Raw genomic sequence first — 15,748 nt, 5'->3', positions numbered from 1 at the left:
GAACTGAGAAAAAGAAAACAGCAGCTATTTTTGAAATAATGAGAAACTTTCTCAGCTATTATACACCAACTGAAACCTATGTCACTGCCTAGAGTATTGTAATTCCCCCATGTACAAAATTGGCCCAAATAATTATCCAATGCTTAAGGCAACAGAAATAAGAGTTCTTGCACTGCTAAGTTTCCAGTTAGTAAAAGATGTGCTGGGAAGGGAGAGAAAGAGGAAAAACACATTTAGCAGTGATCAGGTTAACAAAAAATAAATAAATAAATTCACGTTCAACCTCGCCTTTTAGCAAAATAGTGAAGTCGTTAAAGTTTCTGAAACTCTTTAAATCCCACTCAACAACTCTCCTTTCCACATCCAAATGACTAGTAGATGCTTTTCCTTGGTCCCTTATTTATTCTGCATTCAGAGGGTTGTAAACTAAAGGACGCTATTAACCACCGATTAAGGTATTGCCCAATTAAGGTAACTGCCACATCAGAAGAATTTGCATGTAAACTAGTGTTCTTGAAAGCTTTAAAGACTTAAATGAGAACTCTACTGGTACATATGGAGTCATTTCTTTAGATGGAAACTAGACTGTGCATAGTGAGGGTTGATCTTGTCAACCATATGGGGGTGGTAACTTGTCACCACATAGGGAGTGGGTAGTTCAATGACAGGCATTCAGAACTTTTAACCTTAGGTAAAGCTATCACCATTGGACATGAACTTTTGTCCTGGTTTCATATGGTAACACCTTTTGTTTTACTTCCTTGTATTTACTGCCTTAGAAAAAAAGAACACATTTGTTCCCACTCCTGTTATCTTTTGGCAATGGGCCATGTATAATGTGGAAGAAAAGGGGATCAGTTTTCCATTCACTGATTAGTTGAGTGCCACTTTAAGGGAGCACCAGAATTTACTATAAAAGGAAAAGATGAACTTCATAGTTGGGAGTTTGGTATGAAGAGAAGGAATGAAAGAAGAAAGAATGGCAGGAATGTAGGAGGATGGAGGAACATGACACTGGGGTCACCAGGTGGGGCCCAGAAAGCAGGCTGCTGGTACTAGTCCAACAGAAAGGAGTCTGTTCTGCTGTAAGACAGGTAAGTGGACCTGAAGGACACTGTTTGAATATTCAGGAGCCCTACAAGAGAGAATTTTCTGCCCGTTGATTGGGCAGGTTCAATACAAAAGAGAAATTCCTGTGTTCAGTAGACAGAGTTGCCACCAGTGGATACTTGCCCCAATGCAGATGATAACTTTGCCTCATCTGAACCAGCTCCTCGTCTGTTATCCACCCCATAGGAGGGATGCTTAGGTGGATCCCATGGCTATTCCTGGGCTCCATCTGACCACAGTTCATGTTACATATGAAGATGCTTGCTAATGCACAGAAAGATTTCTCTTCAGGTAACAGGTGGAAGGTGGTATTAATATATCAGGCTAGTCACCTTTCATTTACTTAGCAGTTACTTTAGGAAAATTTCCATGTGCCAAGCACCCGGATATATTCTTGGTGATAGATGAAGCACTGTGTGTTCCTACCTCCAACACTGTTTAACTGGGAGGAGTAATTACAGCTTTTACGTTTGGTGCCAAATGGAAATTAGGGCAAAGGGCTACCAAAGGTTACCCCTGAAACACAGCAGAGGGAAGGGGATCCATTCCTCTTGGGAAGAGGCAAAGGGGAAATCGTAGATCACGCATGTCTGAACTAGGTCTAGAGGGATAAAATAGTGCATTAGGCAGAAAAGAGACAGCAGTGATTTAAGACAGAATGGGCAGTATTTTCAAATCTTAGTGGCATGAATATGCTTAGGGAATTAGAGAGTCTGGCTGAACACAAGAGATGGAAGAAGGGAGCAGAAGCTGAGTGTGGAAAGAGAAGCAGAGTCTAAATTAAGAAAGGTTTTTGGAATGTATCTTCTGGACATGAAGGAGCTATCAAAACAGTTTAGGAAGAAAAATGTCATGATGAGAATTGTGTTTTAGTGGTATGAAGCTGGTGTTAATGTGCTAGATGACTTAGTGGACAGATCACACTCAGAAAGCATATCAGATGTTTCTCCTTGGAGAGCCTGGAAGAGGAAAAATAGGTGTGCAGACAGTAAATAAAAGACAAGCCAAGGTCTAGATAAAGATGAGGAGTGAAGGGTGTCATGGAATCCAGAGGAAAAGAGGCAAAATAAATGAGGTGATAATATAAATACATTTAAAAAGTAGGCCAATGGATATGAAAACTAGAGAGGACTTGCCTTTTTGGCGATATAATTCCAGTAGAATATTAAAGAGAAATGTGTCTCATGTCTTCCAACCCCATATCCACTTTCACTGCCCTTCTTTACTGCCTCAAGGCTAAAAAAGCTGACCTGCATATTTCTTCAATGTTTTCCCTTGTCGTCTGGCTTTTATTGGGTTTTTCCAAAGGGGAATAATAAGATTAGAAGGAGGAAGAAGACAAAAGTCAGGATCTCTGTTTCCCAGCTTCTCCCAGTAGGGTCACTTTGGGCTGGCATGGTCTAGGAATCGCTATGCCTCTAAGGTGTCCTGTCTATGTCTTTCTCCTTCTGGGTTCCAGTAAGTACTTCATCTTCTTATCTTCTTGGGCCTAGTGGTGGCTCTCACGGCTCCTATAATACTAACCTTGGTTATGACACCATCTCTTACAGATATTATCTTTGTAAAAATATTTTCATAAACCATTCTAACTTGAGATGCATGTTCTTCTTATTGGGACTCAGGCAAATAGGGAGGAAGCAGGGATTTTAGGAGTTAATTGAATATGACAGAGTAGAGACAGCACATAGAAGCCACGCATGGAAGATACTTAGCTATGTAAAAACACAGGTTGTAAGTTAAATGGGGCCATAACTGAAAAAAATTATTTCAGATGGAGAGAGATGACTATTTTTATATATTGAGTCAAGGATAATTCCTTTTCTTTTTTTTAAGTCAGCAGGTTAATTAGAATAAAATCATCTATGTAGGAGGTCTCTTATATACCCTAAATGTTGGCAAATTGTCATCTCTAATTCTATTCTTTCTTAATTGCCACATATGGAAGGTAGAAAATGGGAGTCTCAATGCTTGCTTTGAACTTACCAGTCCTAATTTCTAAGCAGAATGATAAAATTTATAATCACTGCGAAACTGTGAAATGGCAGTGAAGAAAGCTGCCACGTGATTAAGTGGGGCAGAAACAGGAGTAGAGTTGATCTTAATCAGAAGATTAGTCACAGAAGGGGAATGAACAAGAGAAGGAGGCATCAGTGGGCATGATAAGGGATAATAATTACAAATGTAAATCGACCACCACAGAGTTTCAACATCACTTAGTGACACTTCCATTTTAGAGGGCTGCTGCAATGGGCAATTTATTGTATTTTGCCCCCCAAACAGCCTTTTGATTCAGGTACTTGCCTTCTTCAGAAAATGTACTCGATTAAGAGAGAGGCAATCAAGGCTACATAACATAATGTCTCAAGGCACTTAGAATACTTTTTTACCTAATGAACAGTGCAAGCAATAAGTGCTATAAGTTCACATAGAGGGAAAGGATCACTGAATTACAGACTTGTACAAATGACTTATCTATATATGTAAATCCATTGGGCAATCCATTGAGTCTGAGAAGGAGGCACTGTCCCCATTTTGTATATAAAATTCATTAGCGTCTCACAGTCTCCATTGGTTTGAAGACTCCCACAGCTTGTAGTTAGACTCAGAAAACCATGAACAGCTTTATGTTTTTTTTAAGCCCAACCAAACCCATTAATTACCCAAAAGTGCTAGAAGTTGAGTACAATATCACGTAAATTGTAGTCAGTCCTGAAAGTCCATGGTGTTTTTTATTTTGCTGGTATTTGTAAAATGTTTCAAATAACTGTAATACACAAAGAAATAACCATAGGCTAGAACTTGGAAGGTGTTAACAGAGCAATTATAAAATAAATGGATTTTCTCAATATTAGTGATTTAACCCCAATCCTCCAAAAGAAAAGAAAAGCATAGAGCATCATAATATGATAATTTTAACACATTACTTAGTGTTGCTGCTCAATTTTTGATGACATCCCTGAAGCTCAGATATTTATTACAAAAGTTAGGGCAGAAATTCTGAATAGTAAGAAAAGCAACCTAAATGTAAATGGTATGAATTGCTCCACAGGCTTGACGGTATCTAGCACACTCAGATTTCTTATTTTTTCAAAGAGACTGCTCAATCTCTCACCTGTTTAACAGCAAGAATTTCAGTGTCTAAGTCCTTTTCTACTTAATTATCTCAGAATCCCAGGGCGTTTTTCATTCTATAGGAGTTCCTGGACCATCGAAACCAGGTTGCCACTGTTTCTCACTGCTATAGTGTGACAGCTGATGACTGGTAACTTACAGGCTGACGGTCAGGTCAGCCAACTCTTCTGGTAGTGTTACTGCTTGTTGAGGTGCTACAGAAGACACAGTTGTTTTTGAAAGAGAAGGATCCCTTATCCCATAGGGCAAGTGTCATCATTCCTTGGGTTCCCAGGATCACAGTTCTTAATAATTATTTATTTAAGTTTATATACCTAGCCCCAGGCTCAAAGTATTGGATCAGTACTCGTGCCTCTGGTACAAGATCCCCACAAATCCATGGATTTTTTTATATTCCTTTCTATGAACAATTAGGTAGTGTAGGATTTACTCAAACAAAACTTACCATTTAAGGGTGGCATCTCTCAATAAATCTGAGAAATATTATATAGTAGATTATAATATAAAATGTAGCATTTCTCCAGCATGAAAAGAGGGGGAAAAGGAATAACAAAATATAAAAATGACAAAAATGGATTCTTTAGCAGTGCTCCCTCTGGCAGGGCACCTAATCATGTAATATTTTATAATTTCTATAATTGTAACGATTGCTTTAAAATGTTGTTTTATTTAAAAGGTTCCAATTTCCAGGGTACAAAATACAAAATCAGAGAGGTGGACACTTAAGATGACACATCTACTGACATGCATATGTCCTTGATGTCTGAGGTAATAGCTATGTTCCTCATCATGTTTCTGATGTGCTCTCTTCCAGTAGTTAGTGGGGCATAAAAGAAGTTCATCCCACATTCCTTGAAGAATTGGCATTAATGAAAGAGAAAGAAAATTCTATACTTATACATATAGAAGAGTCAGATACTAATATAAGGTAGTACATAGCATAGTAATAAATTAAATGCAAGGAAGTATCTAAGGTATTGAGAATACTTCTCAGAGGAGTTACATTTAACAATATTTATTCATATTAATAAAAGTATGATTGACTGGCAGACTTTTGCCATCAAAACCCATTTAAAGCACAAAGCACTTTGGCTACATTGTGCAGATAGGTTCACTCACTACCAACTCCACCTCCTCTTTAGTATATCTTCCTGTTCTTCAGAAGCTGGAAAGCTAAGAAATTTCAGCATCCCTTCTGTGTGTGACCTAAATTGCACAAGCAAAGCTAACACCTGACACAGTGAAAGAGAAAGTCGACAACGTGAAGGGGCGGCATGGAGACTGACTCTTGGGAGGATGCGGAACGACACAGGTGTCATCATAGCAGGGAAGTGACTGCGGGTTTTTGTTACTAGAGTCCTGTTTTACCAAAAGCCTTTTCTCTTGCCTCTATCATCTAGCCTACTAGAAACTCTGTAATAAACCCCTTTCTGCCTCATATAGCTACAGGAGACTAAGGCATCTGCAACTAAGAACACTGAAAGGTATAATAGTTGGTATCAGAATGATTTCAGGTGAGACACATGAAGGACATGGGGCTTGGAGTTGTTTATCTGATCTGCTGAATTGAAGGCAGGGTAGAGTGGTTAGCAGGATAGATTGGAATGGTGGTAATCTGTAACATCTACTGATGAAAGAATTATTAAATTATTGCCTTTGGTTTCTGGGAAAGATGCACCTATTAAAGGCAACAGCTATGCTTATGTGGGCCATGTTGATGGGTATGAAGAATATAGTGACAATAGGCCATGCGGTTGCTTCCAACTGAACTGAAGAGCACAAAGCAAGAAAGTAATGGGGTCAGGTTTTAAATCCTGATTCAAGTCCTGAACAAAGAACTAGAGAGTTTCTATGAGTGCCCTCAAAAGGATCTTGTATTCCTTTGGGTTCATGTAACTAAACATCAAACCCAGAGACCAATTCTGAGTTGATAAAATAAAATAGGGACAATTCAAGGTCTTGACTAAACACATAAGGATATTGGCTGAAAAAATCTTAGGCCTAAAAATTCTTAGGTGAGGGTTTGAAGTGACAGTTGATTTTGAGTATTCTGAACCTCCAAACTTCACTGACTCCTCCAGACAGTACAAGAAGCTACTCCCCACAACCCCCACAGGGCTGATGAGATTTTCCTGATTTATTTGAAGACCTTGTGATCAGTGCTTTTGCAAGAGAACATCCATTCTCTCCATATTCTACCCTACAATCTACATGACCTCAGACATGTCTCAGCTTGACTCACAGGACCGAAAAGAGATTCAAGTCCAGGAGGAGAAGCTGTTTGTTAATTTGTATGAGCAAATACCTAGGACTTGTTTACTGACAATGAAATATAACAGCAGCTTATATTAAGTGAAGTTAAGATGCCAGAAATTTCTTAGTTTTGCACAATAAATGCAAAGAGCTTGAAAAGATGGCATGATCTTATCAAATGCCAGTTGCTTACCTGTATTTAAGCATGTACACAAAGATGAGAATGAAAAAGTCCATTTTCTATGATATTGAGAAGCATCAAATATACTACTAGTACTGATTCTCTAATAGAACTTTGATTGATCCAATGGGTCAACAAGTTGTCATTTGAGCTACTCTCATGAACTTGTAAACCACAGAGTTCAGTGTGCTCAGTAGGCCACCAACATCAATAGAAAACGAGATAAGCTTCTTGAAAAGTTCCCAACATGTTACATAATCAGATTACTAGTACTCCCAATGTGCCCACTCCCGTGTGTTTACTATAATTTTTTCTAGACAAACTATGACTTCATAAAGTGTTCCTCTAGTATCAACTGAGGAAAAAACAAGTAAGTTTTATTTATAGATGACTCAATCTAATATGTTGACATCAGCCAAAAATGTATTGTCTCACTCAGAGATACTCCTGAATAACAACAGTTATGATAATACTCCTATTGGGCAAAATGTAAAAACTAAATATGATGCTCACCTTTCTTTGAAGGAAGGGATGATTGACAATTTAGGTGTATATCAATTCCACAGGTAGAACTGGATAATAATTTGGAAAGATGGTTAGAAACTTGGAATTAAAGAAATATCAGAAGATTCTTAAGAAGGCAGTTTTGGTAATCAATTCGTGAATGAATTTTGTAAGTTGTCCAGAATATAAGAGCAATTTGTGTTAGTCTGTTTTCATACTGCTATAAAGATACTGCTGGAGACTGGGTAATTTATAAACAACGGAGGTTTAATTCACTCACAGTTCTGCATGGCTGGGGAGGCCTCAGGAAACTTACATTCATGATGGAAGGGAAAACAGACATGTCTTACTTGACAGCAGGCTAGAGAGAGTATGAGGAGGGGGAATAGCCTCCAATAAAATCATCAGAATGTGTGAGAACTCACTCACTATCACAAGAACAGAATGGGAGAAACTACCCCCATGATCCAATCACCTCCCACCGGGACCCCTCACCTGATGTGGGAATTACGGGGATTAAAATTGAGATGAGATTTGAGTGGGGACACAGAGCCATACCACATCACATTTGTACCCCCAAGTGGATGCTCCCATGACTATTGTGGCCACAGTAATCACATGAACAAGGTAATCATCGCTGTTGGTATTATTCAGCCTCTCTTCCCCGACACTCCACATTTGCTCACTGGACTCATGAATAAAGGTGGCTAAGATGACAGGGAGGAAAGCGAGGCATAGAGTCGAAAACATGGATTTCTCACTAGGCTGCTCAGGTAACTGCCACTGCTGAGAACTCCATCTGCCAGCAGTAGAAATTAATATTACATTACAGCAGGCTTAAACCCCAGGGCAGTAACTGGCAACTCATGGCAGGTCGAATACATGAGATCCCTTTTTGTCCACAGAGAAGAAAGTGATTTATTGTCACTGGAATAGATATTAATTTTTGAACTCTGTAAGAATATGGATTTGCCTTTCCTGCATTCTCTAAATTTTAGCCCTGGAGATTTACCTGATGCCTTGTTTACTGTCATAGTATCCCCAGCAACATTGCTTCTAATCAACAAACCATTTTACAGTCTAACAGGGATCTCTGGATTTGTTCTTACTGGGACCTGGAAAAAACAGAGATAGCGATACATGATTCACATAAACCCAAAAAACAAAAACAAAAACAAAACAACAACAAGAAAAAGACAGGGGAAGACAGTGCCATATGATGAAAAGTCCTTGAAGTTCAGAGTTCAAGAATGAGTTTGTGTCCAATTTCTACAACCTTCGAAGCCTTTGACCGCTGGCAAATTCATACCCTCTGTTGCTTTGAGTTACTCTCTCTGTAAAATATGTAAATGACAGGTAATTCGTAGGATGGTTTCAGTAGAAAATGTTCATCACAGAAATTATTTTTTTTTTAATTTAGAGTCTTATCTTCACCCACTGTACCTGAGGATGCATTTAAATTATCTGAGAGAGAAAATCTCCAACCCTGGGAGGAAGGGTCATCTGGTCACAGTTAGGCATTCACTTAAAGCATCTAAATTCATGTTCAGTTTCCAATGAACATAATCCATAACAAAGTATATCATAAAGATAGTATATAGGTTCTTTTGGTCCTAACCTTGAGGGCCACACCTTTGATTCTTTCTAGTTTCAGGTGAAATATCTGGCTATTCTATTGAACAAATCTGAAACAAGAAAGAACTTGCTGGTGCTTCATACCCTCTGTGCTTCCTTGTTAGAGTCATTTCTATTTCTCTACTTCTGAACTACAGTGGGATGATAGAGACTTCCCTACAAAGTTTTCTAACTAATGGAGTTGTGTTTCATGTGCTCCCTTTGTTCTGGCCTGCCCAAATACACCTGGGTTCCTTTAGCATCCTCTTTCAGATGTGACCCTGGCTCTGTGGTTAGTCCATACGGGCCCCTGTACAGGATCTCCCAGTGTTCGAGCCCCTTTACCCTTTCTGGCTCTCCTCTCCTCTTTCATCATTTTTCTCCAGACCATAGAGTCTTTATCTAACCTGAGGACAGGGTGAGCCGACTCCCTTTTCAGTCTTTCTCAAGCTATTTTTATGGCTAACTTAGTCCTTCAAATGTTAAACTCTTCAAACTAAAATATATCTAGATACTTCAATCCTGTGCTCTTTATGAGTTTCAAATACCTATGCTGAAATTTTAAGAGTGAAGAATTATTTTGTTCTCTCTGCTTTGTTTTTTCTATTTGTGTTCTCTCTTTGCTGGGATATTAGCTTGGAAAACTCTGGCAAAATAAATGAGAAAAAAGGTAAACTATTAAGAAAAAATGGAGAGAGAAGACACATACACATTTATAAAATCCATATTATGCTCCACTCTAAGTAGACAGAAGTCCAAACATGGATATTCAAATAAACATTCATATATACCAGGTAAGTATTTGCAGTGAGGTGAGTAGACAGACTTTTCAAGAGACCTAAATTTAAATGTATTGAACAGTTTCTATAGATAAAGAAAGCAAGTTGCTTTGAAATGTATCTTTTGCTTTGTTTTAGAATAGCCAAAAGAATAACTGTGTAGTCCTTCAAATATATGACACATAGTTTATTCACTGTTCATGGTGAAGCCTCCAAATGGTGGATTGATGCCAAATATGAATCCTCCAGTCTAGAATGTTAACTATTCTTTTCATAAATATAAAGGACTCATCAGTGATGAAAGCTGTACTCCTCTGTTGGGGAGGCTGTTTGATTCTCTATGTGGGTGTTAGAGAACAGGGCTTTCATCTCTCCTATGGAGGCAGTTTGACAGCAAAGCAGAGGCCTCAGATATGAAGGTGAGGGCCTGTGTGCTCTCTTATTAACTGTGGAGAAAACTTGCAGTTAATTCAGGCAGAGAGATAACACTTTGTATTAGACAAGACATGGGAAGATGAACAATGTGCAAAAGGCTCAGAAAATAGCACCTTAGGGTTGAGTCAACAGATGAAGGTGACAAAGATTGGTGGAATGATTGTACCATGTAAAAATGCACTGGGTGAGTCTCAGAGATAACAGGGAAACCATTTTTGATGGAGGGCTCAGGTCCATCAAATGCACCAATTTGTTCAATACTTTCCTGATTTGAGCACTGAAAACCCTGCCTCTCAGGGCAACATAGTTCTAAAAAGAGAGGGACGGTTGATCCTTGTACCTTCTGCAGATGCTGTGACTTACTTATTCTGGGCTGGGACAGCCAGAACTGAGGATCACTGATATACTTGGATACAGCTAGATGAGTAGTGTTGAGCTGGATTGTGGAGGCCCTTGCATTTCAGGCAAAGGAGTCTGTGCCTTGTTTGAGAGGATTCAGTGCTATTTAAGAGCACGAGGTTATTAAATAGCAAACCCAGGAATGATAAATCAGAGGAAAGTTGGAAAGAGGCCATTTGATCATTATACATTCTACGCATGTAAAAATAATGACATGTACTCCATAAATGTGTACATATATTATATATCAATTAAAAAAAGAATCAGACAGTTAAAGAGGGCTTAGATAAGAGGGGTTTTGGGAATGTGAATGTTTCCCGAAGGGAGGAGTTTGACTAATTACCTTACATAAAGAGTAGAAAAAATAATGTGGATTATCTTTTCCCCTTTTTGTTCACAAAATAAAAAAAATACCTGGGTCAGGTAGTCATTATTATATAATGTTCTATAACTTCAGTACTGTGACAGGTAGACTATCTTAGAGGAAGGCTTCTGTGACCTTTCATCGCCTGGCCTTGCATTGTGATGCCATAAAAGTATACAAAACCACAATTACCTATTATGAATTTCCTTTGCCAGCAATCCCTTGGAAGGCAAAGATTTGCTTTGTGTGTGTGCATTTGTGGTTGACAGGTAAAAACATTTCCAGAAAGGTCATCAGGTTGTGTAGAGCATAATGGAACAGCAATATTTGGAATATATTTCGGAGCCAGAAAATATATATTCAGAAACATACAACACACACAGTGTTCTCCACTCACACACAAGTATACAAACTCTCACATGCTCTTACACAGTCATACATACACACATGCACATGCTCAAACACACACCTCTGTATTTCTTTTTTAATATCAGGCCTACTGTAAGCAAAAAAAAAAAAAAAAAAAAAGATTTTAATGGAAAATGGATCAAGGGAAAAAAATCACCTTTGTTTTGTTGAAGTTTTAAGAAACATCATCAGGTAAATAGTTTCATCTCTCATGAAATCCTATAGACCCTACAGCTGTTCCTGAGGAAGCTCTTAGCTTCCTTGAAGGTGGCAGATAGCAAGGTATCAGATCCCATAATCAAAAGAGGCCTCCAAATCCTTTAATAACCAATCATCATGTGAGAAAACTGACTCTTCAGGTTTCCTGCCTAAAGAAACAATGACTGGTTTGAGCCTTAGGCAGAAAACATCTTGTCTTTAAAAAAAGGGACAAAAGGTTGAGAACAGAGAGAAGAAGAAAACATATTTGGTTGAATGTGCCCTGCAGGTAAATGAATGATTCTGGTGTGAGTGTAAAAATAGGGATAGGCAATTTATATTGAGATATAAGTAACTACATTAATATATAGATACAGCTATAAATATAAACATAGCTTTATCTAGAATAGAAATAAGGAAAGAAGTAAAATCCCAAGGTGGAAATTTAGGGCAAGTTTATTTGTGTTCTGAGGGTATAGCATCCCATTTTCTTTGGAGAATTTTGAAAGTAAAGAATAGTCTTAGGTAAACTGCAAAATAAAGAAACTGAAAAAGCCTTTAAAGATTATTGTTTGGAGAGTACTCAATGATCACAGAGGTAGGAAATGGTCTTATGCCACCATTAGTGGTCTAACCACTAATCCAGTAATCTGCCGTAATAACCTGCTCACGAAAGGGTGGAAAAGGCCACCCATGAAGTTATCCTAAGAGACTGATGACTTAAAACCGAAGTACAGATTGAAAAATAGACAATGACTTGGAAGTAGCTAGGGAGTCTGTGGAGAGGAAGAGGAGAAATTTTTTTTTCATCTAAAGCCAGTTGGGGGGGAAAAAATGATCAAACCAGCAAATACTTAAGTACATTAATGTCTCCCAGTATTATCAATGGTGGACAGTGCATTTCTTCCATGACTTTCCTGGAAGAGAGGAAGGAGATAGGAGCACATTTGGAATGTCTAGAATCAATCTCTCTCTCTCTCTCTCTGTAGTTGGTACCAACTGGTCCCTGACTTTCTCTGGTCAAAGAAAGTTGTGTGTGTATACATAGTGTGAATATCTGTGAGCCCCTTCTTCCTAGAGTATCTTAGGCCTCACAGCTTGGAGATAGCCAAGTAAACATATTACAATTGTTAAAATTAGCATAAATTACAGGGTCTGGGAATGTCACAGGTTTGAAGGATGGTAAGACAATAGTTCCATGGAGGGCAGTTTATCTTTTTGTATCTTTTCTTCATGGTTTTCCTCCCCTCTGGTTTCCTAGTGATTAGAAACCCTTAGGTACACCCTCCTCACTTTCCCTTCTCCAGGGCCAGCTTTGTAACTGATTGATACTTGGTAGCTTTCTGCTCAGCACTCTCCTTTGCTGTCCAAGGTCTCACAGTCATTTCCCTTGTCACATTCTCCTTATCCCCAACCCTGTTATTTCTAAATCAGTGTTCTGTTATCTGAAACCTCAAAGAAGGTTTAATAATCTGTTTGGGGCTGGGTGCAGTGGCTTATGCCTAAAATCCCAGCATTTTGGGAGGCCGAGGCTGGAGGATCACCTGAGGTGAGGAGTTTGAGACCAGCCTGGCTAAGACGGTGAAACCCTGTCTCTACTAAAAATACAAAAATTAGCTGGGCATGGTGGTGGGCACCATTAATCCAAGCTAGATAAAATGCTGAGGCAGGAGAATTGCTTGAACGCAGGAGCTGGAGGTTGCAGTGAGCTGATCATGCCATTGCACTCCAGCCTGGGTAACAAGAGCAAAACTCTGTCTTAAAATACTATGAATAATAATAATAATATTAATCTGTTTGAAACATGAGTGAATAATAATTGTAATAGGCTGCTTCTCCCCCATTTGCACCCTACCTAGGAACTCGCATGCCACCTATTTGAAGCCAAAGGACTAACTCCCCAAGGATGGAATTTTTGGCAGCCTATGATTCTGGTAAAGAAGATATCTTTAGGCAAGAGGATATTCAAGAATTCTGTAAATTATACCTGTTTTGATGATATGTACCATGTTTATTTACCTTTCCCCAAGTGTGTTAAATAAATAATGCCTATCTCTACCTGCTTCAATACCTAACCTCAGGGTAGGAAACAGGGGGCAGATGTGACTGGAGGGCCTTTAGGAGTCCTCTCTCTACTGCAATATCACAACTCTGTCTGCACTGAGGGTCTGCCTTTGCTGTCCCTCATCTTTCCTTTTTCTTTTTTCTGTTCTCAAAAATGTATGCAAGGAAGAAGGCAAGTAATACTGGAGAGACTCCTCAGGAGTAAAGAACCAGCAGGAGAAAGGTGTGGCCCCAGTCCACTCATTTCCTCCACCGAGAGTGACTTTTCCAAAGTCATACAGGACAAGAGGGGCAACCTGAGACCATGGACACAGGGACACTCCCTCCCACCACAGCCACCTCCCCTACATGTAAGCACTGTGCTCTATACAATGTTCATTGTGGGGAAGCAAAAGGAGAAGTAGAAGAATGGACCCTACCATAAAGGAGATGTGACTTCAGTTTGACTAGGTAGAAAAGGATCTTCTGTTCCTCTGGTGTCTTTTTAGAAAGGGGCTGACATGGGTTAAAATTCTAGTCAGTAGTGTCATCAGAGTAATCCCTGGGCATAGGCGACATCAAGAGAAACTCAAATGCAGTGATTCCTAAGGGTAGATTTAGAGTAAGAATAATAATTCTCATTTATTAAACACTTTAGATCTATATGTATCTGTGTGTATATACAGACATACACATACACACATACATAATATAATTTCAATCTTCGTTTTACAGGTAAAGGTCCTGAAGATTAATGATTTGCTCAGAGTCACTTCAAGAATGTTGGAGATAACAGTCGAACCCAGTCTGTTTATTTACTAGCCGGTGGCTTATTTATTTCTGTATTCTTTCTCAGATTCTGTGATCAAAGGCTAATCTGAAGACTACTCAACTGCAGCTAAAGTTATGCTAGGCCTCTGCACAGAAAGAAAGGAATAACTTCCATAGCAGACAACACCAGGGGCTTGCGCATATCATATTTAATCATTGCAGTGACACAGTCAGAGACTTACTATTACTACCCCCTTTTTAATAGATAGAGGAGCTGCGGTCCAAAGGGTTTCTAAGTTAATTCAGCTGCCAAGAAAAATAAAAAGAATGGCAATATTTGTGATGGTTTATTATGTTCTAGGCACAATGCTAACTTCTTCATATTTCCAAAACAGTAGGAGGTCTGAGAAGTGAACCATCTCCAGGAAGTTAAAACATTGTTCTCCAAAGCCCCATGTAAAAATACAAACATTTTATTTATGATTAAAGAAAGTCCTCACTAATGTATCAGCAGGGATCATTTTGCCAAAATGCTTATCAGAGGAGAGAGCCATATGGAACATAGATATTTGATTGAGAAGTAAACTAAGACACAATAATTCCAAGATGAAGAAGAAATGCTATAAAGGTAACTGATATCTTGGCTGATTTGAATGTTTATTTGAATAAATTACAGATATTCAATTAGTTTTTCAGTGTTTGTATTCTTAGAAGGCCTGTTACTGGTGGGTGGAAACTATATGGTCCAAAAAAAGTTATGTGCTCGTGAAGTGCTTTCTCAGGGGGATCTGTGATGTTTTCCTGGGGCATTAAATAACATAATTGCTCTTTGTGGTCTCGTGTCATAATGATGTCAGTGCATTTCCAATGATAACTCATTGAGTTTTCTGACTGGTTTTTGTAATATGTAAGGGAAATGCTGGGAAGGGAAGGGTGTGGTCCCTTTAAATGATAGGGAAGGGGGAAGGAAAGTGTTGGGTAGAGCAGGGAGTGGTGCCTGGCTTAGGGCTCCATCCCCCAGGCCTTTGCCCAGGAACCTGGGTGAGGACAGGCATTTTTGCGACATGGGTAGCAGGATATCGAGAGGAATGCACCAGGCTACAATCACACTGGCATGCCAGCGAGGCAATCAGCCAGCAAAACGAAGAGTCAGGGGCAGTTATAGGAGAGCCCAGACCATCAAGTGGCCTAACTCCAGGGGAAAACCATCTTTCTTCTGGTTCCCCCAACTGCTGAGAGCTACTTCCACTCAATAAAACCTTGCACTCATTCCCAGAGCCCACGTGTCATCTGATTCTTCTGGTACACCAAGGCAAGAACCCAGACATACTAAATGCCCTTTTACCTTGAGATCAGACAGGGATCTAATTGACGGCTAAACTAAAAGCATCCTGTAACACACTCTCACTGGGGCTTCAGCTGTTCACTCTTAGACACTGTCGTGGGGTCAGAGCTCCACAGCCTACCCATCCATAGGCTCCCATAGAGGTCTGAGCAGCAGGGCACTAAAAAAGAGTCACACTCCCATTGCACACTCTGCAAAACAAAAAGGGAAGC

The 15,748-nt window shown here is 39.2% G+C and overlaps 1 long non-coding RNA gene across 2 annotated transcripts; it reads left to right on the top strand.

The window, feature by feature from the left end:
* The first annotated feature begins 940 nt into the window (after nucleotides 1-940).
* On the top strand, nucleotides 941-14,878 carry LOC128929594 (uncharacterized). Of its 2 annotated transcripts, none has more exons than XR_008476254.2 (4): nucleotides 941-1,094; nucleotides 13,237-13,311; nucleotides 13,611-13,791; nucleotides 14,156-14,878. It is a non-coding gene; the product is annotated as an uncharacterized LOC128929594 (long non-coding RNA). The 2 variants fall into 2 exon arrangements; XR_008476255.2 differs by having other exon boundaries at nucleotides 13,607-13,791.
* Nucleotides 14,879-15,748: the final 870 nt, after the last annotated feature.

The sequence above is a fragment of the Callithrix jacchus genome, chromosome 14 (genome assembly GCF_049354715.1).
Source record: "Callithrix jacchus isolate 240 chromosome 14, calJac240_pri, whole genome shotgun sequence".
NCBI classification, from domain to species: Eukaryota; Metazoa; Chordata; class Mammalia; order Primates; family Cebidae; genus Callithrix; species Callithrix jacchus.
This window is presented reverse-complemented; position numbering and strand designations above follow the sequence as displayed.